This window comes from Delphinus delphis, chromosome 19, assembly GCF_949987515.2.
Source record: "Delphinus delphis chromosome 19, mDelDel1.2, whole genome shotgun sequence".
Taxonomy (NCBI): Eukaryota; Metazoa; Chordata; class Mammalia; order Artiodactyla; family Delphinidae; genus Delphinus; species Delphinus delphis.
Genome location: NC_082701.1, coordinates 535,266 through 563,166, shown reverse-complemented (window position 1 = coordinate 563,166; position 27,901 = coordinate 535,266). Strand labels below are relative to the sequence as shown.

The following is a 27,901-nucleotide window of genomic DNA, read 5'->3' as shown; positions in this document are numbered from 1 at the left end:
TTTCTTTGTAGATTGCCTTTTTGTGTTGTGTGTTAAAACTCCAAAGCTCATGATCTACATGACCAAACTCAAACTCATTGTCAATTGTCTTCTACGTTTGCTTCCATAATTTTGAGGTGGGGACTGTCTTTCCCCTCGGCGTGTCCTTGGCCCCTTTGTCATAAATTAACTGACCCCAGCCGTGCGTGTTGAATTCTGGGCTCTCTGTCCGGTTCCTCTGGTCCCTGCGCCTGTTTTTGTTCCAATTCCACGCTGTTTCAGCGACTGTAGCTTTTCAACAGTGTGTGAAGTCAAGTAGGGAGACGCCTCCAGCCTCTTCTCCTTTCTCAGTTAATTGTTCCCTAACTGTTTTCCGAAAACTTTGGGGATATTTGTCTCCATTTCAGTTTGAATTTCCACGGTTTAACAGATTCAGAAGTTCCGCCAGCAGGGGGCGCTGTCTCCAGTAACCGACCACTTCCCGCACCGACCACAGGGTGGCGCTGAGCCCGCCTCTCTGACCCCACAGCGCATGCGCGTTCCCCGCGGACTCGGCTCTGAGCGCGGCTGAGGGGAGTTGTGTGTCCTCAGGCACTGCCGGGGCTGCGGCTGGGACGCTGGGCTCAGCGTCTGTGCTGACAGGAGCTCGGTCTCCTCAGGACTCGCTGGGGTTTCGGCTTCAGGACAACGTGGGGCTGCGTCCACGCTGACGGGAGCTGGGTTTCCTGAGGACGCAGGCGACGCCGGCGGAAAAGGTGAGGAGACAGTGAGGAAAAGTGGGGAGAAGCTTCCTGGGGGCGACGGACGGCTGCGGGGGTCCGTCTTCATGCGGGCCGGAAGGGCTTGGCGTGCAAAGCTGGGTTTTTGGTCAGGCTGGTGCGCGGTGGAGCCGCGTGGGTTACGGGGTGTGCAGTCTTCCCCGCACCGTTTACCGCGGGGCTGCCCTTCCGCTCGGTGTGTCCTTGGCCCCCTTGTCGTAACTTAGCGGCCCCCCCCCCCCCCACCGTGCGGGGTGGGTTCTGGGCTCTCCGTCCCGTCCCTCTGGGCTGTGCGCCTGTTATGAGCCAGTTCCGCACTGTTTTGGGGACTGTAGCTCGTGATGAAGTGTGAAGTCAGGGCGGGAGATGCCTGCGGCCCGTTCTCCTTCCTCCGGGTCGCCTCGGCTCTTCGGGGTCCGTTGTGGCTCCACGCGCGTCTTGGGAGGATTTGCTCTGTTTCTGTGGAAAATGCCATGGCCTTTCGGGAGGGCCTGCGCTCACTGTGTGCACCGCTCTGGGTAGAAGGCATACTCTAACAATGTTCATTCTTCGTTCCATGAGAACAGGGTAATCTTTCCATTTCTTGGTGTGTCTTTTTCAATTTCTCCATCGATGTCTTAAAGTTTGCAGTGTGCAGGTCTTTCACTTCCTTGGTTAACTTTATTCCCAGGTATTTTGTTCTTTATGGTGCAATTGTAAATAGGGTTGCTTTCTTTCTTTTTCTGATGGTTCATTATTAGTGTTTAGAAATGCAACTGATTTCTGTGTATTGATTTTGCAACTTTACTGAATTCATTTATTAGTTCTAATAGTTTTTTTGTGGAATGAAGTGGAAAATTGGACTTCCAAAATCCCACTGCTTCTACCGTATCCAGGTCGTCCACAACACGGAGGACAGTGGCCCCTAATATAACCTTCCCCCAGTGCCTCTAAATGACACGTGGACTTCGGGTGAACTGGATCTGGGTAGGGCTCGGCTGCTCTATGGAAGCTTGATGTTTTCTCTGCTTTTCTGGCGTGCTATTGACATACATGATGTTTTGAAAAGTAATTTACTTTCCAGTAGTTTCAAACATACAAATTTACCCACATAAAACAAGTCTTGTATCTTCACTAAATATATTCCTAAATATTGACGTTGACATTATTTACAGTGAAATTGTTATCATAAATGCTTTTTCAGGTTATTTATTGCTAGTGTATACATATAAGATAGATTTTTGTGAATTGATATTTTGCTCTATAACTTTGCTGCATTAGTTAGTTGACTAGGTCAAATAATTTTTTGTTCATTATAGGTAGTTTTATATATAAAATGATGTGATCTGTGTTCTGTGAAGAGACACAGTTTGAATTTTTCCATTCACACATGGATGCCTCCTATTTCTTTCCTCAAGATTCTGGGTAGGACTTCCGGCATCCTATTGAGTAACAATGATGAAGACCAGCTTCCTGGCCTCGTTCCTGATTTCAGGAGTAAATCTTTGTCTTTAACATTGAGCATGATGTTTGCTGTGGCTTTTTGTACTACTCTTTTCCATATTCAACAAATTTCCTTTTATTCCTGCTTTCTTGAGTGTTTGTATCATGAAATAACACTGGTTTTTTATTGTAGTTTTTTCTGCATTAATTGATATGATCGTGTGTTTTACTTCACACTTTTATTGTGGTTTATTACATTGCTTAATTTTAATATGTTGAACAACCTGAAATTTCTGGTGTAGAGATACTTGCTTATGGCATTATCCATTTAATGTTCTTTTCGTTTCCTGTTGCTATTATTTTGTGATGGATTTTTATATTCATCTTTATAAGGTATACTGGGGTATTCTTTTTTATGATGTATTTGTATAATTTGGTTAGATTTGGCTTGGTGTAAGTGGTGTGGAGGGTTAGCGTTAGGGCTGGGGCTCTGTATGGTTTATGGTTGCCGTTATGGTTTACGTCTTATGGTTATGTTCACAGTTATGACTTATTTATGCGTATGGTTAATGAATACATTTTATGGTTTATGGTTTTGGTTATGGTTGTGGTTTTGTTTATTCCTTAAGGTTTATGGTTTTGGTCTCAGGGTGTTAGGGTCCTGCATTAGAGTGGGTGTTAGGACATGGGCTAGAATTAGGGTACAGGTAGGATACGGGTAGAGTATGGGTTAGGGTAAGGTACAGGTTTAGGGTACGGGTTAGGGCTAAGGTTAGCTCAGGGCTTAGGGTCAGGATCAGAGTTTAGGGTGAGGATCCGTGTCGGGGTTAGCGTCAAGGCTGAGCTCGGCCGTTGTTTTCTGCTCCTCCAGCCCTGAGCCCTGATAGAAGATGAATGAAGTGTCTGCTCTGGTCCCTCACTGTTTCAAATTGAACTCAACATCAGTCCAGTGTTCTTAGGGCCTCAGAGGTCATACAGGGTTTCCCTACACCCTCCCTCCTGGGTAGGGAGCCGGAAGGGCTTGGCGTGCAAAGCTGGGTTTGCACTTCTTGAAGTTGTCTCCCACTCACGGGCCAGATAAAAATGATTAGAAAACAAGCCAGAGCTGCAGCCCCTTGTCTATCCTGACCCTCAGGACCCCACACCTGTTCCTTGGACCTGGCCGGTGCAGCAAGGCCCATTTTCTGTAGCTATGAGCCCCTGAGGGGCGAGGATTGGCTGACCTGGGCAGCCTGACCCGGCCGGCCAGCCCTCCCCAGGTGTGCCTGGGTTGAGGTCAATATAAACACCGCTCCAGGCAGCAAGAGCCCCTGCAGCTGTTCCTGACGCCATATTCTCTGCCCCGTCAGCAGTCTCGGGGCTGGGCTGGTGGGAGGGAGTGAGAGGCCATGGCTTTGTGGGTGGCCCAGTGTGAGTGGGGCTCTGCTGGACTTTCTGCAGGAGTTGCCAGGCTGCCACCTGCTAAAGAAGAGGATGTGTCACCCATACCGGCCACTGGAATTTCTCCCCGGGCAGATGTGAAGAAGGAAAAAAGCAGTGGGGGCCGGGACAGGAGGGGTGCCTCAGGCAGGGAAATGGAAAGCTTCCAGAAGAGCGCCCGGGGCCAGGACCATCCTGGCTGGCCTGCAGGCACCAACTTGGCCTGCGTGCTGTGGCTGGTGTGACTCCAAGCGCTTTCCTCTAGGCTTTCCAGTCCTTGCACAAGTTTTACCTGGGAAGGGTGGGAACAGTTCAGCAGCAGCTGGCCTGGGGCTCAGCTCACGTTTACTCACAGACGCCTCAGCACCGTCCCCCAGCCTTGCAATGAGGACGCTCCTTGCGGGGGGGCTGCTGGCTGCATGGGAGACGATTCCCCACCTCTGACCAACTTCAGAATTCTTTACCACTGGAGCAGGTGTCCTGATAGGGTTTTCATCTGTGTAACTAGTGGGTTCTTAATTAGCAATGTGAACGGTGACATCAGAAGTCCTGAATTAGGGTGGAAATACTTATCCCCAACAGGTACAGGTGTAAAAACCTGGGGAGGCCATGTGCAGTCAGTACCCTTGGGAATGGGCTTCCGAATTGACCCCTCAACATTCTGGTGTCCAGCCACTGCTTTAGGACTTCTGGGGCTCAGTGCTGACTCTTAAGGGTTCTGTAATCCAGCCCCTAATCTGCTTTTAGTGAGACCCGCACTTCCGGGATCCTACAGAGCAGGGTCTGTGTGACCGTTCTGTGGCTTCTGTAACAAATGACCACAAGGTGGGTGGTTTAAAACAACAGGAATTCATCCTTCCCCAGTCCTGGAGACCAGACATCTAAGATTAAGGTGTTGCAGGACGGAAGTCTCTCCAAAGGCTCCAGGATAGGGTTCTTCCTGCCTTTTCCAGCTTCTGGGGTCTCCAGGCGTCCCCAGGCTTGCGGCTCCATCCCTCCCGTCTCTGCCTCTGTCTTCACGTGGCTTCTCCTCTGTGTCTGAGTCTCTCCTGTTTTGTCTCTCATAAGGACTCTCTCAATTGGATTGAGGGCCACCCTAACCCAAGATGACCTCACCTCGAGATCCTTAACTATATATACGAAGACCCTTTTCCCAGATATGGTCCTGTTCACGTGTTCTGGAGGGACACATCTTTTGGGGCCAGCATTCAACCCATTGCCTGTGTATAAAATAACCCTCATTTTAGGAGATTACCAGAGTCCCATATAGACTGGCACAGACAGCAGCCATGTGGGTGGGGTCTGGGCAGAGTGAGGACCCTGGAATCACCTGGAAAGGATGAAGTCCTGGCTGCATTAGGTGAACTCTTGCACCACGGGGCACGTGGAAACAGCCACTCCACTCTGTCCGTGGAAAGTGCCGAGTCCAGAAATGGTTATATTGCAAAGCTGGCTCTCCTGGGATTTCATCATCAATAGCATCATGTAACCAATAACTACGGGCTTGGAGGAGTCACTCTCTGGCACATGATGACAGCACTGTCTCTTTAGGCTCATCCAGCCTAGAATAGGAATGTTTGAAGGAGAAGAGTTTGGGAGATTGCGAAGCTTGGTTGTCAAGGAAACTGAGAAGGCTTGTCAAGGAAACTTCTCCCTTAAACTGAAGGCAGGGCTGGGAGAGCTGAACTCCAGGGATCTTTTAAAGGGGCTGCTCTGAAGCACCATCACCCGAGAGGTGGTGTCAGCATGAGCTGGGGTTTGAGAAAAGTGTGATGAGATGAAGCCTGACTTTCTGTGACAGCTGGGGAGGGGTTTGTAAAGCACCTTGGCTTTTAAGGCAAAGTTTGTTGCTGAAACAAAGTGTCTCCCAAAACTGGGCTGAAGCTCAAGATGCCTCTGTCCCCTTCTTGTGAGAGTCCAGGGCAGGTGGGTGTGGGGGCCCAGGCTCTGTCCCCCTGGTTTCTCCTTCCTGCTTCCAGGTGAGGGCTCCAACAAGCAGGGTGGGGTGACCAGGTGGGCATCATGCCCTCCGTCCTAGGATGCAGGCTGGCCAAGGCCCTCACCACCTCCACCCCTTCCCCTTGGTAACACGAGGCACTACGCCCCAGCTGGGAAGGCTGGGAGGTGCAGGGTAGCTGTGGACAGGAAAAAGGGAAATGGTTTCTCACGGGCAGCTGCACGGCTCTCCTGTGAGGGTCACCTGGACGGTAGCGCACAGACTCTGGGTCCTGTGAAGCTTCAGTGCTTTGTGGTTCTGGAAATCCTATAGGAGACGGTCCACAGCAGGGAAGCTAATGCTCTCAGTGGAGCTGGTGAAGCCAAAGATCTGCAGTTGAGACTGAAGGTGCCGATGTACGTACAGGACAAAACCGTCTCGTGGGATTGGACTTCAGGCACGTTTAACGTGAATGCAGTCGTGTTATGCCGAAAAGCTTCTATCTTGTGCCTCCCCTCAGGGACCCCCTCCTCAGTTCCTGGGGTTCCTGTAACCCACGTACAGGGGGATGGAGAGTGGGCTCTGTCCAGTCTGAACCCTGAGTTACCCTGCGTGTGAGTCTGCTCAGGACCACCGTAACAAGTAGCACAGACAGGGCAGCTTGGGTAACAGACCTATCTCCCAGTCCTGGATGCTGAGATCAAGGTGTGTGCACGCTGGCTTCTCCTGAGGCCTCTCTCCTTGGTGCTCAGACAGCCATCTTCTCCCCAGGTCCGCACATGGTCTCCCCCTGTGCCTATCTGTGTCCTAATCTCTTCTTGTAGGACATCAATCCTATTGGATTAAGATCCACCCCAGTGACCTCATTTTTACCTTGATCACCTCTTTAAAAATCCCATCTCCAAATACAGCCACATCCTGGGGTCCTGGGGGTTAGGGATTCAGCATGTGAATTTGGAGGGACGTGACTGAGCCTATACCATCCTCCTTAGGAACCAGGTGTGCTTCAGTCCTTCCTTCCCTCAAGTCACACGAGGTGATGTAATGGCTCAAGGAGAGGCCACTCGTGCAGAGTTTGTGTCCCAGCCGGGGAAGCCTTCTCTGCTCTCTTTGATGAGGCCGTGGCAGTGCCGGCCCCGTCCTGAGATGAGCAGTTCTGGGGTTTCCTGCCGTGTCTCCCGGCCTGCTGAGGTGCCCATTGTCAGGGAGCTGAGGAGCCAGCAGCCTAGTGGGGATGCCGGGGACTCTCAGGGCCTTGGCAGGTGTCTCTCCTGGCAGATACCCTAGCGAAAGTGGGGAAACATTTGGGGGATTACAGGCGGGAGAGAGTCAGTCTCGTTTATGCTTCAGAAAGACCACGTTGGGGTGGGATGTGAGACGCACCGTGCGGGCAGGGAGCTTTGTCAGCCCTGATGGAGGAACCAGGCACCAGATCGGGCTTGGGCCAGGGCTGTGGGCGTAGAGGGGAATTAGTGTGGGAACTGGCCACAGACTGTTGTCGAAATCTCGGCTTCCCTGTGCACCGAGGCCAAACAGAAATACAGAGACAGGGATTTTGGAGGAAGAGAGAGATGGCTTTATTTTTCTGCCAGGCAGCAGGGAAGACACAGCCGGCTAGCGACTCAAGAACTGGGCACCCCCCCGCTCCTTGAGAATCAGGGAAGATTTTATATGTGGGGCTCTCGCAGTCGGGGTATAGGATAAGGATAAAAGTAGTGAAAGTCTTGCATTCCTCCTTTCCTTTGCATTATTTCAAAACAGTCACAGTTGGCATCAGGCTGCCTGGTAATTGGGGTCCAGCAGTCTGGTAATTGCGTCCGTTTGCCTCTGGTTTATCGGCGGTGACCTCGTTTCTGAAATGCAAAAGCTATAGGGGGTGATTTGTTAGGAGGGGCGTGTAGAATGTAAGTGCTGGACATAATAAGGTTAGGGAGTGAGAGGCAGGGGATGTAACTCACACAGAATCAGGGGTGATGGGTGCCGAAGGTAAATTACATAGTGTCATGGAGTGAGGTTAGTCTTGTAAAGTACAAATCTAGTTACTACAAATGAGTGACAAAGTAAAACAGGAGTGATGAACTCTTTTAGGCCAGGTTATGTTTCTTCTCTAGCCTGTTCACTGTTCCCTTTATTTTCCTTGTTCTCAGGGGAGGGAAAACTTCATTTCTATTTTTGCTACAACAAGACTCTGGAGGAGCAGATGACAGTCACTGGGGCACAAGTAGGGTGGGAGCCTGGGAGACCCCAGTGTTACCTAACCAAACTTGGGTCCACTTGCCCGAGTGCAGTAAAGCCAGTCTACTGACACCGGGTGTGGTGAAGGAAAGTGCAGCTTTAATTGTAAAAGTGCCAATACAAGGAGGACAGGTGGCTTGTGCTCTAAAACCCCAAAGTCCCTGAGTGATTTCAGCAAGGAAATTTTAAAGGCCAGGTGAGGGAGGGGGGTCGCAGGGTATGTGATCAGCTGGTGCACAGTTCTCTAGTTGAAGATGAGGTAACAGGCGGTTAACATTATAAATTATTAGGCAACAGAATCTCTGGGGCTCCCTGTTCATGATCATCAAGTAGTTAATTTCTTCCACTTGGTGGTGGTTTTAGCATCTGTAAAACAACTCAGGAAGTGTGCATCAGACACTGTTATCCAGGTACTTCAGAGAGGAGCTACAGCAGAGGATGTGGGGGAGGGGTCTGTCCTAGGAAGGCCCCGTAGGGTCCTGCTCGGTCACACCTGGTGCCTGGGCTAAGCAACCTGGGAAGGTGGGGCTGCTCCTGGGTGTGGGGAGCTGCAGGATCCCAGTCCTCTGAGGGGCCTGTTAGCCCCCAAGGGAGACGGGGATGCAGCGGCTGGACAGAGGTGTCTGGCCTGGGAGAGGAGTCCGGGCTGGAAATGTCACTGGAATCATCACAGGGAGGGAGAGAAAAGGCCAGTGGGGACAGGTAGGTCACAGCAGACTGTGCAGGTGACTGCGGTCCTGGTGGAAGCAACTCAGAGCCAGAAAGGAGTGGCCATCAGGGGCTGACCTTCATTCTCTTGTTCGTTTGTAAAGCCGTTGTGTCAGAGTTTGAGACACCGCCAGGAGTCGTCTGGGCCCAGTGCTGCCATGGCTTCATCAAAGGGCCCAGGGGGAACAGAGAACCACTGCAGGCCCTGCCCATGTCCGCACTGGGAATGAACCCCATCGGGGCTCCTGGGCTCACAGACTTGAGGGAACCTCTGTCCTCAGGACCGGTCTTCCTCCCTCCTCTCACCTGCTGGTCAGAGGCCCAGGAACCCCCAACCTGGCTCCACCCCCAGGGCCTGGATTCAGAGGCCCAGGAACCCCCAACCTGGCTCCACCCCCAGGGCCTGGATTCTGGGACAGCTTAGGGGTAAGCAAGACCCTCATGCTCCTTTATCTGCTTAGGGATGAGAATGTCTTAAAAGCTGCAAGTGACTGATTACAAAAGACTGGGTGTTTCCAGCAGATATGGGTGGAAAGATGGGGTGTGAAGTTCCTGTGTCTGCAGGGTCTTCCCAGCATGAAGATCTGTGTGTTTCCCCCGGCCAGTGAGCATCCTCCCAGGAAGCCCAGATCCAGGATTACGAGGGCAGAGGCTCTCCCCTTGCTTATCTGTAACTTCCCACACCCACAGCAAGGAGCCTGGCTCCCACCATCTGCCATTTATCTGTGCATTGCTCCTTTCCAGGTTACATGTGCAGAGGTTTCAGAATTGTTAGCTACTACACCCTGGAAATAACTTCATAAAATAAAGCCCACTGTTTATATACGGTCCATTTTGCCTTTAGTCTACAGATTCCATTCATTTCCAAAGGTGACTTAGGTCAGCACCTTTTACCCCATCCCCTACAGTGAGTTGTTTCCATATATTTCTAATACATTTAGACTCTGTCACATTATGTATTCCATCCTGCAACATGCCTACATTCTAAATAACTAAATTTGAATAGATTATGATTGACCCCTTGGGCTACACACATCTATGGGCTTAGACAAATGCATAGTGACAGGTATCCATCCTAGAGTATCACATGGTATACTTCAACCCCCCCACCCCATGATCTGCTTATCATCTATGTAGCTTCGCCTTCCCAGAATGTCGTAAATGGGGTCATACTGTGTGCAGCCTCCTCAGACTGGATTCTTTCACTTAGCAACACATACTGAGGATTTATCCATGTCTTTCCATAGGTTGATGGTGCATTCCTTTCTGCTGAGTAGTATTCCACTGCACGTGTATGGGAGGAAAAACAATTTTCCCTCTATTTTTCTAGGTTCTTGGTTGAGACCCCCCCCTGCCCCTGTAATAAAAGATTACCAGGAGAAAAATAAATTTAATGACATGTATACCTTCTGAAAACAGGGGGGATACCACGGAAAACTGAGTCACTCCCTGAAATGATCCCCTTAAATACCATCTTCAGCTAAAAACAGAAGAAAGATGTTGGGGAACGGGGGGAAGGCCAATTATGGCAGGTTATCGTGCAAAGCACAGTAAAGAAGGGTATGATTGTTTGCACATTTAAGTCAGGACATCTCCATTGATAAGTGTTACTTGAGCTTTCATTATCCTTCTATTTCTGGTGCAAAGCGGGACATACTCTTATAAATGGGGATTTCTGTATTGTAAATGTCCTTCACAAAAGGGCAATCTCTACTCAGTTTTCTGAGATTCCTTTTTTTCTTTTTTTTAAAAAATCAGACTGAAATAATCCTCGTGCCAGAGGGAGATATTTTGGGGTGGCATATTCTGCTTGCCTTGACATGGATGTATGCATTCATCTTTTGAAGGATATCCTGATTTCTTCAAGTTTTTAGCCATTATGAATAGTGCTGCTGTGCCTAATTGCATCCTTGTTCGCATTTGGACATAGATTTTCAAAGCAGTTGCCTAAATACTGGAAGCACAATTGTCGGATCCCAAGGTAAGACTTCTTTAGCTTTGGAAAAAACTGCCAAATTGTCTTACAAAGTGGCTGTACATGCATCCCACCAGCAATGAGGGAGAGTTCCTCACCCTCTAGCAATTGGTATTGTCATATTTTTGGAGTTTAGCAGTGCTAATAGGTGTGCTGTGATATCTCATGATTTTAATTTGTAATTCCCTAATGGTATATGATGTTGAGCTTGTTTTTGTATGATTTTTACTATCTGTATATCTTTTTTGGCTGGGTGTCCAGATCAGATCCTCACCCATTTTTTTTTATGGGGTTGTTTTAGAGGTCTTTGTCTATTCTGAGCCCAGATCCTTTATCAGATACAAGTTTTGCAAATCTTTTTCTCCCAATTTGTGTCTTGTCTTTTGATTTTCTGAATAACGTCTTTGAGAGTAGAAATCTTTAATTTGATAAAGTCCATAATATTACTTTTTTCTTTTGTGGATTGGCTTTTTGTGTTGTGTGTTAAAACTCAAAGCTCATGATCGAGAGACTAAACCCAAGGTCATGTATTTCTGTGTTTATCTCTGTAATTTTGATAGTTTCACATTTTACATGTCTGTTAATAAATTTGAGTGAGTTTGGCGTAAGTTTTAAAGTTTGTGTCTAGTCATTTCATTTCATACAGTTTCCAGTTGTTTCTTAACTATTTTGGAGAAGTCATGGGATACTTGACTGTATTTCAGTTTGCATTTCCACAGTTTAGTGGATGCAGCGGAAGTGCCTTCAGGGAGCGGGGCCTCCACTGAACTGGGAGGTGGCTTGGTCTGCACGTTCCCATTGGCTGGCAGGGAACGTGAGCCCGCCTCCCTGGCCCTCCGCGGGAAGGCCCGTTCTGCCTGCGGACTCGGCGCCATGCGCAAATGATGGGAGCCCTGCCACCGCAGGACCCTCTGGGGCTTTGGCTTCTGGGACACGCGGGGCCGATTCCACGCTGATGGCCGGGCTTCGGGACAAGCCAGGGTCGAGTCCACACTAACAGAAGCCGGGTCTCCTCAGGACCCGCTGGGGCTTCAGCTTTGGGACACTGTGGGGTCCAGTTCATGCAGACAGGAGCCTGGTCGCCTCAGGACCTGCCGGGAGGTGATGCCGCTGAGGGAGAAGGTGAGGAAAAGTGGGCAGAAGGTTCCTGTGTGTGGCTGACCGCTGAGGGTGTCTGTCTTCAGAGGACCCAGGAGAGGAAGGGCTTGATGTGGGAAACTGGGTTTTTGGCCCCTTTGGTGTGTGGTGTAGACAGAGCGCAGTGTTGTTCTTTGGCGTGTGGCGTCTGGTTTTCCCAGCACCGTTTATTGAGGGGACTGTCCTTTCCCTGGTGTATGTTCTTGGCTCCTTACTTGTGAATTAACTGACCACATACCTGTAGGTTGATTCCTGGGCTCTCTGCTCTGTTCCTCTGGTCCGCGTGCCTGTCTTTGTGCCAGTTCCACACTTCTTTGGGACTGTAGCTTCGTGATGAAGTGTGAAGTCAGGGAGCGAGATGCCTCCAGCCCGTTCTCCTTCCTCAGGGTCGCTTTGGCTCTTCTGGGTCCTTTGTGGCTCCACACACGTCTTAAGATTGTTGGTTCTGTTTCTATGGAAAATGTCATTGGACTTTTGGTAGGGATTGCGTTGAATGTGTACATTAATTTGGCTAGAATGCATATATTTTTTTAATTAAAAAAAATTTTGGGCCACACCATGTGGCATGCAGGATGTGGGATCTTAGTTCCCCAACCAGGGATGGAACCTGCGCCCCCTGCAGTGGGAGCGCAGAGTCCCAACCCCTGGATGGCTAGGGAAGTCCCACCTTAGAATGCATATTTTCACAATATTCTTTTTACCCATGAACATGGGGTATATTTCCATTTATTTTTGTCTGTTCAGTTTTCTTTATCAGTGTCTTCCAGTTTTCAGTGTGCAGGTCCTTCACGTCCTTGATTAAATTTACTCCTAGTTATCTTTTTGGATGCAATTGTAAGTGGGATTAAAAAAATATTTCCCTTTCTGATGGTTCATTATCAGTGTATAGAATCACAAATGATTTTTGTGCATTGTTTTTTATTTTTTGTATCCTGCAGCTTTACTGAATTCATTTTTTAGCCGTAACAGTGTTTTGGTGGTTGAATGTGGAAAACTAGAATTCAGAAATCCCACTGTTTCATCTACATCCAGGTCATCCACAGCACCCAAGACATCGTGGCTCCGAATATAATCTTCCCATGGTGCCTCTTGTAGTGTGTGGACTCCTACAAGGGTGATTAGCATCCCCACTGTGGGCGAACTGGGTCTGGGTAGGGCTTGGCCTCTATAACAGAGATTGATGTCTGTATTTCTGGCATGGTATGACATGGTTGGTTTGATAAGTACTTTATTTTCTAGTAAATTTTAAGTGTATAAAAAACTTTAAATAGCAGTATAAAGTTTTCCACATTCACAGAATACTCCAGTTTGTTTTACCCTGTGAGAGTGTGAGGGCCACTCTCCCAGAGAACCAGCACATAATCCCAAAATGAGGAATAATTATGATTTCCACATTATAATCCTATCCACACACCTGCTTCAACTTTCACCAGCTGCCCCAGCGTTGTGGAAATGTATTTTTCTATTCGAATCCAGTTTTCTCTTCTTGGAACCATCACTGGGGCTTGTCCTCACTTTAAAAACCTTGCTGGATTGAAAGTGTACAAGATGACCATGATCTGGGTGGTTTTCTGTATGGCTTCTTTCACTTGGGATGTTTTCATTGTTTATCCGCATTGTAACATTGATCATTATTTCATTCATTTTTTCCATTGGGATTAAAAACACATAACATTTACCATTTAAACCATTTTTTAAATAAAATTTATTTTATTTTTAATTTTTTGGCTGTGTTGGGTCTTCATTGCTGTGCGCGGGCTCTCTACTTGCGGCGAGCGGGGGCTACTACTCTTTTTTTTTTTGGCGGTACGCGGGCCTCTCACTTTTGTGGCCTCTCCCGTTGCGGAGCACAGGCTCTGGACGTGCAGGCTCAGCGGCCATGGCTCACGGGCCCAGCCGCTCCATTGCATTTGGGATCTTCCCGGACCGGGGCACGAACCCGTGTCCCCTGCATCGGCAGGCGGACTCTCAACCACTGCGCCACTGATGTTTGATATCTTTTCGTGTCCTTGTTGACCATTTGTATGTCTTGCCTGGAGGACAGTCCATGCAAGTCATTTGTCCGTTTCAAAAATTGTATTGTTTGTCTTTTTGTTGATGAGTTGTAAGAGTCCTGGGTATATTCTAGATAAAGAGTCTTATCAGATATATCATGTGCCAATATTTTTTTCAGTTCTGTGGCCTTTTTACTTTCTGGATAGCCTCTTTTAATGCACAAAGGTTTGTAATTTTGAGGACATCCAATTTATCTATTTTTTTCTTTCATTTCTTATGCTTTACTGTCAAATCTAAGAAACCATTGCTAAATTCGTGGTCGGGAAGATTTAATTCCTTGGTTTATTTGAGAGTTCATAGATCCTTTCTCGGTACCCACTAGGCCAGGCTTTAGGCCTGGGGTTGAATCAGTGTGAGGGTTCAGGGGTCACGGTTTAGGGTTATGGGTCATTGTTGGAGAGTCATTGTAGAGGGTTGTGGTTAAAGGTCATGGTCAGGGATTAGAGTTTGGGGGTCAGGGGCGAGGGTCTAGGAGTCTGAGGCTAGGGTTGTTAGGGGGTTACGGTTAGAGGTTAGGGTTCTTAGGGTAAAGGTTAGAGTTAGGTTTAAGCACAATTGGCCCTCATTGCCCTCCCCTCTTCTTCTCTCTGAAGCCTCCAGAATGGATAGGACTTGCCCTGGGTCAAACAGGAGTCAGGGAGCTGAGGTCAATAACTGGTTTTCTGGCCTTCCTACCCACAGTCCTGGGCTCTGAGAGAAGAATGAAATGTCTGTTCTTGTCTCGGACTGTTTCTTATCCAGCTCAACCTCTGTCAAGGATTGGGGAGGGTGTCAGAAGTCATGCATGGTTTCCTTCTGACCTCCCACCTGGGAAGGGTGATGCTGGCCCTACTCTGCCTGGGCAGCCCCAGGTTCCAGCACAGCCCAGACAGGAGGGCACTCAGTGGACATGTGTGGATTTATACAGAACTGGGTGCAGTGACCTGCCAGCCCCCGGATGCTGCCTTCTTGAGGGCTGGTGGGGCCCTCCTGGCACTGGAGGCATCCTTTGTCCCATCTGAGTGGGCATGAATAGATGATCAAGTCTCAGGCAGGACAGCCCTCAACCTCTGACTATCCAGGCAGGCATCTGTGGTCCTCTAGCTCAGTCCAGCCTGGGCATTGTCAGGCCCTCATGCACAGATACGGAGCTGACCATGATGCTGGGCAATTCAAGAGCTACCTGGGTAGTGTACACATTCCTTTGAGAAGTTTCAACTACCAACATCCATGTGGTTGAGAAAAAGGCCTCCCCCTCACAGCCTTGTAGCTTGCCAAGAGAGGTAGTAATCCTCTAGACATTGGAGTGTGGCCCTGACACAACACCCATGCAGCAGACCATGGCCCTGCAATCCTCTGTCCTTTCAGTCGTTACTAACTTTTGACATGCATATTCATTAAGAATCAAAGATATGGGAGCAACTGGACCTCCCAGTGTGAGGTTTACGCTGCCACTGCCATTGTCTTGGAGAGCCATATGCATCCATGTGGCCTCTGGAGCCTGCCAACTATGGGTTCCATGGCATGGAAGAATTCTCGAGCCTCCCGTTACTTCATTGCACAAGACTTTCCTTACCACCCTAGCATTTGGTTTCTTCCCTTAGTAAAGGAGACAGAAGAAACGGGCAAAGGAGCAGTATTGTTTTTCAGGGATGGGCAATTAATATGGCCAGGGAGACGGCATAACTCAGGGCTCCCACCTCTCAGGGGCAGGAATGAGGTGTGTGTGTCTTCTGAGGGCACATGGGCTCTTCTGGGCCATCCTCTGAGATGTGAGGACCTGGTGCCCAAGGCAGGAGACTTGAGTTTACCATCAAGAATAATCCTACCTTTTCAGCAAGTGAAAGAACTTCCTGCAGTCTTGGGAGGACAGTAAAAGCACTGGATAAGTAGCTGTAGCCCCTGACCCTAAGTGAACCCCTTTCTTCCTTTTGTGTCAGATTCTGTGCTGTGCAGTGAGCTGTCATTGACATAGAATCTGTTGCTTTCTCCCAGCCAGCATCTGTTGTCATGCCCAAGTGCCTCAGTTTTCCTTTGAGAATTACATCTCACCTGCTTCCAGTCCAAACAGTTCCAGAAGGATGACCCCATGTTCCACCCAGCTCGAAGATGGGTTTACAGCCTACATCTAGCCAGTCCCATTTTCCATCTTCTGGTGATGGGTGAAGTATGAGACTGTAACCCAAGCCAGACCAAAAGCATTTAAAACCATGACTTTCTTGGAATCCAGGAAAAGGAGAAACTCTTTCTCGGAAAATGGATGGTGAGTGGTTGTCAGCCTAGAACTGCTGTTGGCCCAAGGGCACTGAGAGAGCCTGTGCCTGTGAATGGGGTCCCCCAAAGGCACTGAGCGGGACAAAGGTTTGGAGAGAAGCAAGGTCACTCTGAGAGAGTGTGAGCCCCTGGACCTGCCAGGTCCAAACCCATTCTTCAACTTGCCACTTGCAAGTATTAATGTATTTATACCCTTACAATAAACACTAATTTATTTTACTTCAGTAAGTGTGTCCAGTTGCTGGGAATAAAAAAAAGTCCTAGTTGACACATCCAAATCAATACTCCTTGATCCATCCTCAGGTGTCCTCACTGGGTAGGCGTGGCTGGGGGAGGTGAAGACACTGGGTGGGGTCATATACTAGGGGAGCTGCCAAACAGCTCTGTCCCTGCTCCTTCCCTGTCCCAGGAGAGGGAAAGCCTGGAACAGTGATAGGATAACCAGTAGGGGAAGAGGTTCCTCAGTGATTAATTGGTCTTTTTATGTTTTCCTTAATTTAGGGTTCATTTTGGTAATGTGTTTTTACAAAGAAATCACCCATTTCCTCTAGATTTCCTGTTACAGTAGTTTTCTCATATTTGACTTTTACTTTTTCCTGTCTAATTTTCTACAGAATCATCACAAATAATGAAGAAATACTGATACTTTATTATTAACTGAAGTCCCTATTCACGTCCCCTTTGTTATACCTTTCCTTGTTCCAGGGTCGCATAGGACATGGGGTCATCATCTGTTTAGTCTCCTCTTGGCTCTGACAGTTGCTCAGACTCTCCTTGCTTCCATGACCTTGACAGCATGGAGGGCTGCTCAGGTATTGTATAGACTGCCGGGTGCTGGGATTTGCTTGGTGGTTTTGTCGTGGTTAGACTTGGCTTTGAAAAAGCAGACCACAGAGGTGAAGTGCTTCCTCTTCACTATATATCAAGAGGACAGGCTCTTAAGGGAACTTCTCACTTATATTCTTAATTTTGGTCACCTAGCTGAGGTAATGTTTGTCAAGTTTTCCCACAGTGAGGTTAATTTTTTCCCATGTCCATCCTGTATGTCTTATGTAGGAGGAAGTCATAATGCAGAAGCCACACTTGAGGAGAGAGGGGTTAGCTTCACATCCTTGATGGACAGCTGAGTGGCTATATACATTGTTTAGAAGCTTTCTGCATAGGAGATTTCTATTTAACACCATTCACCAAAAACTGTGTAATTTATTTTTACCAGTTTGGACACGTGAATATTTATTGTAAACTTTTGGTTATGATCCAGCACTACATTATTAGACTGCTTAGTTCATTCTTGCTTTGGCTGTTGAGAGCTTTTTCCATTTGCTCTTGTTTTCATTTTACATAATTTTTCTTTTGTGGGTTTTTTAAAATTTTTGGTACTTCTTTACTTTCTGATATTTTAAGATTATCCTGCTTCATATATTTACTGTCTCAGTCCTAGCATCAGCCCTTTCTTTAAAGAGCCCTTGTTCCTTTTATTAGAGAATGGTGTTAAAAACTTACATGTGGGAGCTAAATATGCTCGGCTGACAGTGCATGGAAATATGTGCATGTATCCCAGCCTATGCATATACACATAATCATAAAGATTTCCATGTGGAACTATGTGCAGGCTAAAGAGAGTCTATACTGATATCTCCAACCGGATCTGTTATGACATGGATATTGTAACCTTCTCTCTTTGTCTGTGACTTCCCACTCCAGTGGTCAGAAACCTGGCTTCCTCCATTTGTCGTTTATTAAATTCACTGCTTGTTCCATTCGATTACTGATATAGTAGTTTCAGTACTGTCAGCTGCTACCCCTCCTGGGAAAGAACATAGAGTCCACTGTGTGTGTATGGCATATTTTGCCTTTGGCCTACAGAGTCTGCTCATTTCCAAAGTTAACTTAGGTCAGCCCATTTTGTCCCACCACCAACAGCGAGTTTTTTCATACATTTCTGAATCAGTTAGATTCTTTGTTACATTCTGTATGCCAGTCTTTGACACTCCCATATCCTAAGTAGCTAAATTTGAATAGATTGTAATTTACTTGTTGGGTTGTAAAGATCTGTGGGTGTAGCCAAATGCAGTGACAGCTATTCACCACTGAAGTATCATATGGACTGTTTCAGCCACATATTCCGTAAACTGTTTACCGTGTCAGTTTTGCCTTTTCTAGAATGTCATATGAAGGAGGTCATACAGTGTGTAGCTCTTCAGGCTGGACTCTTTCACTCAGCAATGTGAGTGTTAGGTGCATCTATTTTTTTTTTTTTTGGCCCGGGTTGATGGTCCATTCCTTTATATTGCTGAATGCTATTGCATTGCATGTATATGAGAGAAAAAATAATTTTCCCTCTACTCTTCTGTGTTCTTCATTGAGATCTCCCTTGTAATGAAAAGGAGATGAACTGGAGAAAACAATCAGAAGTTTAATATATACCATGCATACCTCCTGTATACTTGAAAGATACCCAGGAAAACTGAGTCACTCCCTGAAATGGCCCAAGCCATTACCTTAAATGCTTCTGCTGAGAACAAAAAAAAGATGTTAGGGAATGGAGGCAGCCACTTAAGGGAGGTTATTAGGCAAAGCACAGTAAACAAGGGTATGGTTGTTACACAGATTTATATCCAGGCCTGTTTCATTGACATGCTTTTTTTTTTCCAAACATTTATTTACTTAGCTGCGCTGGGTCTTAGTTGAGGCCTGTGGAATCTTTAGTTGCGGCATGCGGGCTCTTATTTGCAGCATGCGGGATCTAGTTCCCTGACCAGGGATTGAACCCTGGTCCCCTGCATTGGGAGCATGGAGTCTGAACCACTGGACCAGCAGGGAAGTCCCAACAAGCTTTTCCTGATATTTAGTCATCATTCAATTCCTGGTCCAGAGAGGGACATACCCTTACAAATGGAGATATCCTTAATAATTGTAAATTTACCTCATAAAAGGGCATTTTCTACTTGGTTTTGAAAGATTCTCCTGGGTCTGTTTCTTTTCTTTTCTTTTTTTTTTTATGCGGTACGCGGGCCTCTCACTGCTGTGGCCCCTCCAGTCGCAGAGCACAGGCTCTGGACGCGCAGGCTCAGTGGCCATGGCCCACGGGCCCAGCCGCTCCGCGGCATGTGGGATCTTCCCAGACGGGGGCACGAACCCATGTCCCCTGCATTGGTAGGCGGACTCTCAACCACTGCGCCACCAGGGAAGCCCCCGTTTCTTAAATTAATCCGTCCAAAATAATCCTTTTGTCAAATGGGCATATTTTGGGGTGATGTATTCTGCTCCCCTTGACATGTATGTGCCCTAATTTGCTTATGAATTCATCTACAGAAGGACATCCTGATATCTTTAAGTTTTTAGCCATTATAATAGAGCTGCTGTGCATTACTTGATGCTAGTTTTGGTTTGAACACAGTTTTTCAAAGCAGTTGTCTAAATACAAGAGGCACACTTCTTGGATCCTAAGGTGAGAATGTTTAGATTTGGAGAAAACTGCCAAACTGTCTTCTGAAGCTGGTTGCACGTGCATCCACCAGCATCTTGAGCTTATTCTTGTATGCTTATTTACTGCCTGTTTATCTTCTTGGGTCAGGTGTGTGTTTCAATCTTTACCAAATTTTAATGGTGTTGTTGGCATAATTTGAGTACAGATCCTTTATCGGATACGTGTTTTGGAAATAGTTTCTTGCAGTTTGTGGTTTGTCTTTTGGTTTTCTGAGTAAGGTCACCAGACCCAAAGTCATGTAGATTTTCTTTTTTTTCTAGGATTTTTATAGTTTGGTAATTTAAATTTGTCTGTGGGCAATTTTGAGTGAATTGGTTTAAGTTGTGAAGTTTGTGTCTACATTCATTTCATTACATATGGTTTCTGATTAATTGTTCCTTAACCCTCTTTTGAGAAGATACAGAGAGATACTTGGCTCCATTTCAGTTTGGATTTCCAAACTTAGTATACACAGCAGAACTGCCTCCCGGATGAGGCCTCTGGGTTTGTGAGTGCGGCACTCCCGGCGCTTCTCTGACGTCCCACAGGGGGCGCCGAACCCACCTGTCTGACCTTGGGGGCACAGGTGCACCCTGCCCACAGGCTTTGCTCTGTGACAAGCAGACAGGAGCTTTGTCTCCTGTCAGGGCTGGTCCCCTGACCATGAGGCATTTTTCTGGACCATGAGGCATTGTCCACACTAACAGGAGCTGGGTTTTCTCAGGAACCACCGGTGAGGAGACTCCACAAGAGGAAAAAATGAGCAAGTGTGGAAAATCTTCCTGTGCAGCTGACTGCAGGGTGGGTGGGGTGCCTCTTCAGGGCACTCAGGAGAGAAAGGGTTTAGTGTGGAATATTGTGCACTTTAGTTAGTTTTATGTGCAGTGGGTGACCAGTGTCATTCTTTGGAGACTGGTGTCTAGTTTTCGTGGCACCGTTTGTTGATGGCTTTGGGTAGAACAAACATTTTTTTTGTGTGTGGTACGCGGGCCTCTCACTGTTGTGGCCTCTCCCGTTGCAGAGCACAGGCTCCGGATGCGCAGGCTCAGCGGCCATGGCTCACGGGCCCAGCTGCTCCGCGGCATGTGGGATCCTCCCGGACTGGGGCACGAACCCGTGTCCCCTGCATCGGCAGGCGGACTCTCAACCGCTGCGCCACCAGGGAAGCCCTGGGTGGCCTTTTCTGTATGGCTTTTTTCACTAAAGATGTTTTTAACGTTCGTTTTTGTAACAAATATCAGCACTACACTTTTTTTTCATTGTCATTACAAATACAAAACATGACTTTAGCGTTTAATTCATTTTACGTATCCAGTTTTGTGGTATTAACTACCTTCATGTAGTTGCACAAACAAGTTAACTAACACGTGTACATCCTGTGTGCATGGGAGATACCCAGGGAATTGAGTAACACCTTGGAATGGCCCAAGACATCACCTTAAATACCGTCTTCATCTAAAACGAAAACAAAGGAAGGGTGGAGTTGTTTCTGTCCACATTCATTTGATTGCATATGGTTTCCAATCGATTGTTGTATAACTAGTTTTAGAGAAGTCATGGGATAGTTGGCTTCATTTCAGTTTGAATTTCCAAATTTAGTGGATTCTGCAGGCTTGATACAAGGTTTACAAACTTGATATTGAATCAGGACATCCCATGGTGTAACTGGTATTAATGGTTTGTTCAGCAATTAAAGTTCTGTGTGATATGAGTTCAGCCCGGAGTAATCCAGCTTAGTTTCTATCTGTTATACATTTGTCCCAGGATGAAAGGACAAGGGAAATAAGGCCTGCTTTATAAAAGTGACTTCAAATTAATTGATGGTATAATCTCAACCTAATTTTTAAAAAATTTATTTTATTGAAGAATAGTTGACCTACAAAGTCATGTTAATTTCTGCTGTACAACAAAGTGATTCAGATATATATACACACACACACACACACACATACATATATACATACTGTTTTTCATATTCTTTTCCATTATGGTTTATTACAGGGTACTGAATATAGTTCCCTGTGCTGTACAGTAAGACCTTGTTGTTTATCCACCCTATATATAATAGTTTGCTTCTACTAATCCCAAATTCCCAATCCATCCCTCCCCCCTGTCTTCCCCTTGGCAACCACAAGTCTGTTTTCTTAAATCTGTGAGTCTGTTTTTGTTTTGTATATAGGTTCATTTGGGTCTCATTTTAGATTCCACATATAAGTGATATCATATGGTATTTGTCGTTCTCTCTATGACTTACTTCACTTAGTGTGATAATCTCTAGGTCCATCCATGTAGCTGCAAATGGCATTATTTCATTCTGTTTTATGGCTGAGTAATATTCCATTGTACATATGTACCACATCTTCTATAGCCATTCATCTTTTGAGGGACATTGAGCTTGCTTCCATGTCTTGGCTATTGTGAATAGTGCTGCTGTGAACGCTAGGGTGCACGTATCTCTTTGAATTATACTTTTGTCTGGATATATGCCCAGGAGTGGGATTGCTGGTTCATATTGTAATTCTATTTTTAGTTTTTTGAGGAACCTCCATACTGTTTTCCATAGTGGCTGCATCAGTTTACATCCCCACCAACAGTGTAGGAGGGTTTCCTTTTCTCCACACCCCCTCCAGCATTTATTTGTAGACATTTTAATGATGGCCATTCTGACCACTATGAGGTGATAACTCACTGTAGTTTTGATTTGCATTCTCTAATAATTAGCGATGTGGAGCATCTTTTCACGTGCCTATTGGCCATCTGTATGTCTTCTTTGGAAAAGTGTCTATTTAGACCTTCTGCCCACTTTTTGATTTTTTTTTTGAGTTGTATCAGCTATTTGTATACTTTAGAAATTACACCCTTTTTGGTCACATCATTTGCAGGTATTTTCTCCCAAACAGCACAGGTGCTAGAACAACTGGATACCCACATGCAGAAGAATAAAGTTGGACCCTTACCTCCCCCACCCCGATTACAAAATCAACACAAAATGGACCAAAGGCCTAGATGTAAGAACCAAATTTATAAAACTCATAGAAGAAAACATGATAGTAGATCTTCATGACCTTCAATTTGGTCATGATTTCTTAGATTTGCTACCAAAAGCACAAGCAACAAAAGACAAAATAGATGAATTGGACTTCCTCAAGATGAAAAACAGTTGTGTATAAAAGGAGCAAGGAATAAGATAATCCACCATCCAAAATGGCCCAAGATGTTTGCAAACCATGTATCTGATAAAGGACTGGAGCCCAGCAGCCAGACCCCCGGTGGTCCAGTGGAGTGTCTGTGCGGCCCCTCCCGTCCTCGGTGATCAGGGGATTTCAGGCCTCACAGCACCCGAGGGGTGGACACGGGTCATCCTCAGCACCCTCAGGGAGTGAGTGCTGGATGCTTTTGAGCCCAGATGCACTCCCATTACTGCCCTCAAAGGCTGAAGGCTTCAGCATGCCTCCAGAAGGACACAGAGTATTTGCAAGTCTTTGAGAACCAAGAGAACAGTCTTCACTTTTCTGAAAGGGCATCTTATTATTTCACAGCGTGACCATTTTCAATCTGGCTCTCAGGGGTGCCCTCCCACCTTCCTGGTATCTCTGAGAGTGGCCATGGGGGTTTGGCTGTCCCCAGTCCCCACACCAGGTGACAAGCCCAGTGGGGCCAGACCCTGGTGGTCCTTAGATTCGCTGGAGACTAACCCAGACTCTCAGCCTGCGATTGAACGTGGACGCCACTGCTTCTCCCCGTCACCGATTCTCATCTCCTCCTCTGTCTCTTTTCCTCTTGCTTTTCAGTCTCAGATTTACCTGATGACCACCACTCACAGTTCCCGCAGAGCCCAGAGATTTCTCCTGGAAGGAAAGGTTCTGGAAAATCAGAGGGATAAATAAAGGATGCAGCTGATTCCCGCCTTGTGCTGACGCCCAAGAGGGTGAGGAGAGTGAGTGTTTTCTCATTAGAATTTTAAATCCTCCAAGTAATAGATCATTGGGGGGGCATCCAGTGTTCTCCTGCTCATTCTAATAATGTCATTCCTGAATTTTAATGTGGTAAATAATTTATATTATAAATATGCTGAGGGGGCGATATCCATTTAAAAAATGTTAGAGGTAACTCCAAGGGATTTACAACAAACAAGGACATAGAACCCTGTGTCCAGACACTGGCTGAGAGATTCCTACCCTGAGCCGCAGTCCCCTGGAGGGCGGAGTGGCCATGACTCTCCTCCCGCAGGTGAGCCTACACAGGCACATCCCACGTGGGACCACTGCATCGTAGAATCTTAGAGTGGCCAATGGCAGGCAGCTGTCTAGAGATGCAGACAAGAGAAAACTGCTCAGCAGCCTGGGACAGTCCCAGGGTGAGGCCTTAGTAAGAGCCAGTGTCAGAGCCTCAGTGATAACTTGAAGAGACAGTTCGGGCTGTTAGGAACATCGTCAGAGATGTACTTAGGGACATATTCAGGGCCTTAGTTATGGACAGGATCAGGGCATTATTTAGTGACAGCTTAAACTATAAGGGACAGCGTCAGGGCCTAAGTTAGAGATAACGTGAGAGCCTTAGTTAGTCAAAAGTCAGGCTGTTACTTAGGGATATATTCAGGGCCTTAGAGCCAGCATCATGGCCATAATTAGAATCAGTGTCAGGGCATTAGTTAGGGCCAAAACTAGGGTGTTAGTTAGGGAAGGAGTCAGGTCTTTAGTTACAGACAGTGTCAGGGTTTTAGGTAGGGACAGCGGCAAGTCCTTAGTTAAGAAGAGTGTCAGGGCCTTGGTTAGGGGCAGCGTCAGGGCGTAGTTAGGGGAAGAGTGAGGCCATTAGGTAAAGACAGACTCAGGGCCTTAGTTAGAGACAGCATCAAGTCCTTTGTTAGGGACATTGTCATGGCCTCAGTTAAAGATAACTTGAGGGTCTTAGAGATAGTGTCAGGGACTTAGTTATGGACATCTTTAGGGCCTCAGAGGTAACTTGAGGGCCTTAGTAAGAGACATTTGGGGTCATTAGTGACATGGTCAGGACCTTAGTGCCATCTTCAGTACATCAGTTATGGGCCGCATCAGGGCATTAATGAGGGACAGCTCATGTTATTAGGGGCCGTGTCAGGGACTGTGTCAGGGCCTTAGTTAGGGAAAGAGTGAGGCCATTAGTTAAAGACAGACTCAGGGCCTTAGTTAGAGACAGCCTCAGTCCTTAGTGTCAGGGCCTCAGTTAAAGATAAGTTGAGGGCCTTTGTTAAGGACAGCCTCAGGGCCTTAAAGGGATGTACATAAGAGTATCTTTGGGCTCCTTACCAAACTAAAACCCCCACAAAATAGAAGATTTTAGCATTCTTCATTCCAGAGAAGCTCATCAAGAGACCATCTGAGGCCAGATTAAAGGGAGTTAAGGCCCTGTACACACACTAATCCTTAGGAGCAACTGTGTCCTTAAACCATTGCTGTAAAACTCCTCACCAGATCCTCCTGCATTGGGACACACAGTTTTTGAGGACACGAGTTTTCTGTGTCCCCCTGTGGCTGGCAAAGCAGTAAAGCTATTCTTTTCTACTTCTTCCAAACCTCTGTCTCTGAGATTCGATTTGGTGCACTGGTGCACAGAGGTCGAGTTTTCGGCATCAAGTTTAGTACCCAATATGGGGCTGACTTGGGGAAGGCCCCTGTGGGTCCCCTGACTTGATTGGACACTTCTGATTTTCTCCATGCCAGCCTCTTTTGAGAGAGTGTAGGGTTGGAGAATTCCTTTAGAGGCCAGACTGCCTGGGACCCTTGCCTGGAGAGGCCAAGCCCCAGTCATACCCCATCTGCCATCCCAGCAGTTGGAACTCTGGGGCAGGAGAAGATGGTGGAAGAGGGACCACCCTAGCAACTGCCAAGGCCATCTTTGCCTTGAGGACGTTCCTCTCTTCCTCCTGCCTGGGCTGCCCTGAATGTCCTACTCCAAGGGACTATTTTGGGGAACCAGAAAAGTAGCATTTAGGATGTTGCGCTGCCTCAGCCAGCGTGTGGTAACTCCCCTGGCATGCACTCTGAGGTCCTTTTAGCCCTGTACATTTGGGGGAACTTTGGTTCCCATTTGGGTGACTTTTCATTCCAGGAAATCTCATTTGGAAGGTGCACCCCTTGGACCGAGGTCACAGGCTAAGTTGAGACTTGGAAGCTGATTTGAGTCTTGTGCTGTTTGGTTTTTGGTTTCTGTTTGGTTTCTGGTTCCTTTGGTTTGAGGCTTCCATTAGTGGTGAGGATTTTGTTTTGTTCTTAGTCCGTGTATGAGTGTTCTATGGTTCAGACATAGGAAGTGCTTCTTCTTCAATTCCATCGGAGAGCCAATGGGCAAAATCCTGGCAGACTGCTCAACCTGTAGTTGTAAACCTAAGACTAAGAAAATAATGGAATTCTATTGTAATTTTGTCTGGCCAATGTATGGATACATTCTTGAAAATGAGGAAGGGTGGTCTTTGAGTGGGAGCCTAAATGACTATACCATCCTTCAGCTAGAGTTCTTTTGTCACAGGAAGAGAAAGACAAAAGAAGTTCCATATGTTCAAGCGTTTACGAAGCTACGTAATAAAGAAAGTGAGCAGCTAGGTAACAGGCTGATGGTACAAAGAGAAAGGAAAGTCACTTTTTACTAGAGCTGTTAGTTTCTGAATGCAGAAGAAAATAAGGGGCAAAATAAGATGGATACAGAAGGTGATGAAAATTTGTGAAAAGGGAAAACTGAGGAAAGAGTTGTGCATGACCAGGATTTTCTATTGGATTAAATTTAGTTGGGTAAATGGATTTTGTTGGAAGTGGGTTAGGGCAAGACTGGCTTTGGTTTCTCCCTCCAAAGTTTTCTTGGAACGCTGCTTTTAATAACAGCTTGTGAGTTCCTCTGCCTGTGTCTGTGATCTGTATTTGTGTTTGAAATCTCCTTACTTTGGTTCAGTGAATAAGTGTTGTTTGGCCGATTCTAACAGTTCTTTTTATCTCCAGCTAACTTTGAGGTGCTTTAGAAGGCCCCTGAGCCACCTCAGAGAGAAATGTTTGATTAGTATGTTACATTACATGGAATTCCTAAAACTCTAGTATGTCCTGGTAAAATGTTATCAGTCATAATTCTAGTTATTTTTAAATGTTTCATGTAACAGCAGTAATTGTTTCTTTTGTCATTTACATTGTGATCAAATGCTTAACAGTGACCTTTTAAGTCTTTATGTGATTTATAGATAGTTATTGTTGTGCTCTAACACTTTGGAAAAGTGCTCCATCTTCAAGAAGATCTATGTGGAGGACCTTTTGGCAAACACAGGTCTCTGATAAATTTCGTATCATAACGCCAAACTGGGTAAGAAATGAAAAATCTTAATGGAGAATCTGATGGCTTCATAAAAAGTTAACAAAAGGATTGGTTACTGGGTGAACTGGTGAATATGGTTATAACGTTTTTGTTTTTTTGTTACTGGCTTTGATCTGTGTTTTCCAGACACAGGGAAGTCCTTCCCCTGGAGCTACTTAGGACTTTGAGCAGTTGGGTAAATGACACCTCTGTATTGAAGTCTGTATTTATGAAAGTTACTGTGTTGGCTTCACTTTTGCCCTGATGTTTAGGAGGAAAGGAAAACTACCTAGTGAAATTATCAGAATGTAATTACTCATGATGTATCACTGTTTGCTTTAGGTCTACTGCTAAAAGCACATGTACAATGCTTGTGTGACAATTGGGTATGAATAATAAAATGTATGGCCTATATAAAGCATTTTCTCATTAACATACCTCTGAGCATGTTCATGATACCTGATCAGTATTCCCCCAATGTGGATTAACTAGGCAAATATAAAGGAGGCCTAGCGCTGAGGGACATGATCTACACCTGGACCAAACAGCTGAATCACTCTGGCATTGAGGGATTGATATTTTGATCATGAATGCTCTCTATTGAAAAACTTGTAATCAAAAGGGAAAAAACTCTTCACGTATTGAGGTGTGAGGAAGTCACTTTGGCTTATACATGGTTTAACTTAAATTTTACTGACCAAAGAGGCCCATTTTGTAGCCTTTCGGACATGCATTGTACATCTGCTTTGGCATTGAGGAGGGGAATGCATTTGACAGTCAAAAAGGAGTAACTATGCTTCAGACATCCAAGGTAAAGCTAAGTGACCATTGTAGATGTGATTTTAGATGCATTCCTGTATGGTTTTTTTGTTTTCTTTTTCAAGATTTTTTTTTTGATGTGGACCATTTTTTAAGTCTTTATTGAATTTGTTACAATATTGTTTCTGTTTCATGTTTCGGTTTTTAGGCCACGAGGCATGTGGGATCTTAGCTCCCCACCCAGGGATCAAACTAGCACCCCCTGCATTGGAAGATGATGTCTTAACCACCGGACTGCCAGGGAAGTCCCCACATTCCTGTATTGTTGAACTTGAATTTCTGAGCTATGTCAGACTTGGGATGCCACTGGCCATTTTCAAAACAATGTCTGCTGGTAGCTGCAACTGTACATTTTCAAGGACTCCTCTCTTAACTATTAAATTTTAAACAATGATGTTAGATCAGATACTAATAGAAAGATG

At 46.3% G+C, this 27,901-nt stretch overlaps 1 long non-coding RNA gene across 1 annotated transcript; it reads left to right on the top strand.

Moving 5' to 3' along the window:
• The first annotated feature begins 556 nt into the window (after positions 1 to 556).
• Positions 557 to 27,833, top strand: LOC132414940 (uncharacterized). The gene is made up of 3 exons (XR_009517063.1): positions 557 to 734; positions 23,138 to 23,283; positions 27,628 to 27,833. It is a non-coding gene; the product is annotated as an uncharacterized lncRNA (long non-coding RNA).
• The last annotated feature ends 68 nt before the right edge of the window (positions 27,834 to 27,901 follow it).